At 49.0% G+C, this 5,779-nt stretch overlaps 1 non-coding gene across 1 annotated transcript; it reads right to left on the reverse strand.

Moving 5' to 3' along the window:
- Positions 1 to 3,940: 3,940 nt before the first annotated feature.
- LOC122241674 lies at positions 3,941 to 4,047 on the reverse strand. The gene has a single exon (XR_006221913.1). It is a non-coding gene; the product is annotated as a U6 spliceosomal RNA (small nuclear RNA).
- Positions 4,048 to 5,779: the final 1,732 nt, after the last annotated feature.

The following is a 5,779-nucleotide window of genomic DNA, read 5'->3' on the forward strand; positions in this document are numbered from 1 at the left end:
CCTGTATTCTGCACTTTTACAGGGGATCCCACTTAGCCCCTTAAAGCCGGCTCTTTGTTTGCATATGTATTTTAATTGTAACCCTTTTGCTCCCCTATAACAAGGGTGAGCTCAAAAGACAGGTACCCGCTGTTTCAGGAACCACCGCTCCCCTCCAGCTTTCAGACTCTGAGGCCCAGAATGTTCCTGAGTCAGACTCCTCCTTCCTCCATGGTGGGTTCTATCCCAAGACCCTGTGGTCTCCCGGGAAATCCAGCTTCTGGATGTATTCTCACCCCTCCCCTCCAATACGCATGAACTATCCTCATTATTTCCAGGGAGCTTCTAGCCCCCATGCAATTAATTCAGCAGAGAAAATAATGCTGGAGGAAGGAGATGCGTCACTCCACAAGTCCAGTGTTGTATGCTTGCTTCGACTCTGGCCTCCCTCAAGCCTCATGGTCAAATGTTCCTAACTTCTACTGAAGTTCTGCCAGTGAGCTCTTCAATGGAATCATTCCACAAAGCCTGCAAATCTGGCTCTCTGTTGCGGGGAAGGCCCAGGTGTCTGCAGGGAGTCAGGTCAGAGACTTGCAAGTCAGAGACTTGCAAGGGAAACCAGGAGGCATACTCTAGAGGAACCAGCGCCCAGGGGGTGTAGGGCACGGGCACACCCGGAAGGAGAGGAGAGAGAGATGATGCCCATCTCCCCAGCAGTCGTCTGGGAAGAGGAGCTGGAGGCAGAAAGTGGAAAGATGTTCTCATGAGCAGCAAGGCCACGGGAGGGCAGGACGGGGCCAAGAGATGGGCACGTAAGAGCCTCCCCCGCATAGACCATGGGAGCCGTAGAATCATAGAAAATTCGTGTTCTCTTCCTGTTCTCTCACTAGAGAGGTTTCCAGTGTGCCTGGGCCCACACACCAGTCCCCGCTGTTTCCTTTGCTTTGCCTCTTGCCTCCCCATTTACTCATCCATTAAGGACCAACTCAGGGGATTCCCTGCTGCGTGACCCCTTCCCTCATCTGTCACCGGAAGTGGCCACCCCTGCTCCTTCCTTGCCAGCCTCTCTTGTGGCATTTGTCACCCTGCACTCACTCTGCAGCTGCATGTCACCGGCCACCCCTTCCAGGCCAGTAGGTGAGACTGCGCCACTCTATACCTCCGGTGCCTGCCACGGAGCCTGGTACGCAGCCGGTCCTGGCAAACGCGAGCCAGCGGGAGGCGTGAAGCACAGAGGGTGTTCTGCATCTCATGCCTGGGTGGGGAGAACTGCAAGAGCACACCGTGACACTCATTTGTGGCAGGCTAGATAATGGTCCCCAAGGACACCCAGGCCCTAGTCACTAGAGCCCGTGAATGTCACCTTACACGGTTGAGAGACTTTGCAGACCGGATTACCCAAGGATCTGGAGGGGGGACGATTTTGCTGATTTATCCAAGTACGCCCCGAATGCCACCACCAGTGTCTTTATCAGAAGGAGGCAGAGGGACATTTGGGACAGAAGAGGAAGAAGGAGGTGTAATGACGGAAGCAGGGAGAGAAAAGGTGATGTGACGCCAGCCAGGAGCCCAGGGATGAGAACAGCCTCCAGAAGCTAGAAGAACCAAGGAAATGACTGTCCCTTAGAGCCTCCCGAGGGGGTACGGCCCTGCTGATGCCTTGATTGGGCCTCACTGAGCCTCATTTTCAGACTTCTAGCCTCTAGTATTGTGGCAAGAGAATAAACGTGTGCTGTTTTAAGCCACCAAGCTTGTGGTGATTTGTCACAGCAGCAATGGGAAGCTAATACAGTTTGTTAAAATACTGGCCGCACTCATTCAGTTCCGGGCTTCCTCTCCACACAGGCTGTGCTCACTCCTACATCCCGCCTGAAAACCCCAACAGCTGCGTTCTGGCCTACACTTTGCACACACACACCTTGCGTCCAGCTCTGGGTCACCTCTGGTGCCTTTGCACGCAGCCATCTGACCCCGCCAACGAGCAAGTTCTGAAAGGGCTGGTTTTCTGGAGCCCGTGCAGACGCTGTTGTGTCTCCTCCGTTGCCTGTGGACCTCAAGTGCAAGGCCAGCTGATAAGAAGCAGCCCAGTCCCCTGCACCACCAACAGGAAGGCAAACCTCAAAGTGGGTGGCTGAGGACCTCTGGGTGACCTGGGAGTGTAGCCATGGGCCACGGACATTTCTACATGGAATGGGAGGTGGGGCCAATGGCCGATGAAAAAGGAAGAGGCCATTTTATTATGGGCCTAGCCCTAGACAGAATCCAGGTGGGAGAGATTGTGTGGAGGCCTCCAGAAAGTCCGTAAGCTTCCAGATCTCTCACCTGCTCACCCCTCACTGGGCCTGAAAGGCCAGTTTGTTCATTCGTGCATCAAGGACACACTGGGCACCTCCTAGGCTTTAGGCATCATGCTCGGAATTAGAGATCCATAGAAAAATCCATTGAAGTCTACTGGAGGTCCACACTCTAGACAGGAAGATACTTGTGTGAGCACAACACGAATGCACACACATGTGTGCACACACAAGCACACAGGCAACAGGCTAAGTGCCTTAAGGGGTGAAAGTGTAAGTGCCAATGGAGCACCAAGTAAGGGGAAGCTGATTTGACCACAGAGTGGAGGACATTTAAGTCAGATATTAAAGGGTGGACAGTGCTTTTGGGGTGAAGGAGATGCCCGTTCATTAAGGGGATAAGCACAAGCCAAGGCACAGGGGTGAAAGGGCATGTTGTGTAAGGGAAGGCCCCATAGTGCCATGTGACTCAGGAGTGAGGAGGCCCGAGAGCAGAGATGGGGCCACATGTTAAAAGTTCAAGTCCCAGAGGCACCTGGGTGGCTCAGTCAGTTGAGCGTCCGGCTTCAGCTCAGGTCATGATCTCACAACTCATGGATTCAAGCCCCGCATCAGGCTCTGTGCTGACAGCTCAGAGCCTGGAGCCTGCTTTAGATTCTGTGTCTCCCTCTCTCTCTGCCCCTCCCCCACTTGTGCTCTGTCCCACTCTGTCTCTCAAAAATAAATAAATGTTAAAAAAAATTAAAAAAAAAAATTTCAAGTCCCAGCTTTGCTATTTCCCAGTGGTATAGCTTTGGGCAAGTTTCTTCATCTCCTGCGAGTCAGTCCCTTCATCTATTAAATAAACATTATGAGGGGCGCCTGGGTGGCTCAGTCGGTTGAGCATCTGACTTCATCTCGCGGTCCGTGAGTTCGAGCCCCGCATCGGGCTCTGTGCCGACAGCTCAGAGCCCGGAGCCTGCTTCGGATTCTGTGTCCCCCTCTCTCTCTGCCCCACCCCTGCTTGTGCTCTGTCTCTGTCTTTCAAAAATGAATAAACATAAAAAAAATTTTTTTAATAAATAAAAAATAAATAAACAAACATTATGGTATCATCTCCCTCGCCTGCTGTCGTGAGGCTGATGTGAGCTCATTCGTGTAAAGAGCTGAGCACAGTGCCTGGTGAGCAGAAGGTAGTCAGTGGCTCGCTAAACGTTGGCTGTTATTCTCATGGTGGATCATGGATGCTGTCATGACAGAAATGACAGTGACTGATCTACAGCTGTATTTTATAACCAATACTCTACTGAATTCCTTCCAAAGGACATCTTATTTAACCTTCATGATGACTTTAGAAGTATTGGTATTAGTTTTCCTATTTCCATAGGTGAGGGAGTTCAGATGAAGATCAGGGGACTGGTCCAAGGTCACACAGATATTGCATGGCACACTGGAAATGATGTCTCTGGTTCACATGTTACGTGCTCACTCATCGCCGCTATGATCCACGGAACTTTGTCCTACATGCAGGGTCCCACAGGCTTTCTATCCAGGAAAGCAGAGTGTCACAATTGGTTTAAAAAACAAACAAACAAACAAACAAACAACTATATATATATATATATATATATATATATAACCAGATAACAATCTATAAACCAAAGAAACAAAGTGCTATTCATTTGTTTTTAAATATGGAACCCTCCACAAATTTGTACGTCATCCCTGCACAGGGGCCATGCTAATCTTTTCTGTGGCGTTCCAGCTTTAGCATACGTGTTGCCGAAGCAAGCACAGAATGCTATTGATTTTTAAATGAAGATACCCAGTGCTGGCGAAGGTATGGTACGATAGGCAGCTTCGTAAACGGCTTGTGGATAAGTGAGTCCATATGCCCCTTCGGCAAAACAACTTTGTGTTATTCCAAAAGCCTTTAAAAGTCCAGCTGTTTGGGGCACCCGCGTGGCTCAGTCAGCTGAGCGTCCGACTCTTGGTTTCGGCTCAGGTCGCGATCCCAGGACTGTGAGATTGAGTCCCACATGTGGGCAGAGCATGGAGCCTGCTTAAGTGCTTAAGATTCTCTCTCCTTCTCCCTCTGCCCCTCTTTCGTTCACATGCTCTCTCTCTCTCTTGCTCTCTCTCTCAAATAAAACACAAAGACCCAGATGTTTGAAAACAAACAACTAAACAAACAAAAAGCAGAAACAGACCCATAAATACAGGGAACAGGCCGATAGTTCCCAGAGGGGAAGGGGTGGGGGGATGGGCAAGATGGGTGAAGGGGAGTGGGTTCCAGTTCTGGAATGAGCAAGTCACGGGGCTACAAGGTACAGCATAGGGAATAGTCACCGGAATTGTGATAGCGTTGTGCGCTGACAGATGGTGGCTACGCGTGTGGTGAGCACAGAGTAACATGTGGAGTTACGGAATCACCGGGTCATACACCTGAAACTAATGTAATGCTGTGTGTCAGCCATACCTCAATAAAATAAACACATAATGAGTAAACGAATGAATAGCCCACAGGTTTAAACTTACAAGGCTGCTTTTGAGGCTTGATCAAAATGCAAAATCCTACTGTCGAGACTTGAAAAGATGCAAAGTTTGCGAAAGCTGTAATGTATGACGTTGTTCATGATAATAGTAGGAAGAGGAAAAAGAATCAAACCAATAGTTAAGTAAAAACATGCATATCACAGATGCATTTGGAATCATGTTTTTTTTAAGTGTATTTATCTTTTGAGAGAGAGAAAGAGAGAGAACAAGTGGGAGAGGGGCAGAGAGAAGGAGAGACAGAATCCCAAGCAGGCTCTGAGCTGTCGGTGCAGAGTTCGATGTGGGGCTTGAACTCATTAACCGTCAGATCATGACCTGGGCTGAGATCAAGAGTCAGACGCTCCACTGACTGTGCCACCCAGGCGCCCCTACGTCTGGAGTCATCTTAAATAAAAAATAATCTTGAGTGAAAACACTGGTTCAGGTAGTACCATCTGAACCATATAAACATACGAACAGGAAAAAAAAGTTAGAAGGAAATACAGAAAAATATGAACAGCGGTAGTCTTTTTTGAGTAATTGGATATTTTTTTCTTCTCCTGTCTTCAATATTTTCCGAAGATTCCATATCATATGTATATATTACCTTAACAATTAGGAAGAATAGCTTTACTTCAAAATTGAGAAAAACTTCACAACGGGTATTTCCTTCTTTGGGTGAAGAGAATGATCTCCAAAAAAATTTTAACGAAATCTTAAGCAGATTCCTGGTATACGCAAGTAGGCGTGGGGGACCCAGAAGCCCCGTCCCTCAGCCCGGCCAGAGGCATCCCAAGACATAAAATAAAATGCAGCAGTGATCGCAGGCTCATGCTCTCTCCAGGACGACCCAGGCAGCCGTTTTTGTCTCTGGGGTCTGGCTGAGGTCACCAGTTCCTTGGGTGTGAGCGCACCCTGGGTGGATAGATACGGATGCAATTCAGAAACTACGGACCCCAGGACAAGGATGAGAGCTATATGGACTTCCCCAG

This window comes from Panthera tigris, chromosome C1 (genome assembly GCF_018350195.1).
Source record: "Panthera tigris isolate Pti1 chromosome C1, P.tigris_Pti1_mat1.1, whole genome shotgun sequence".
In the NCBI taxonomy this organism is placed as follows: domain Eukaryota; kingdom Metazoa; phylum Chordata; class Mammalia; order Carnivora; family Felidae; genus Panthera; species Panthera tigris.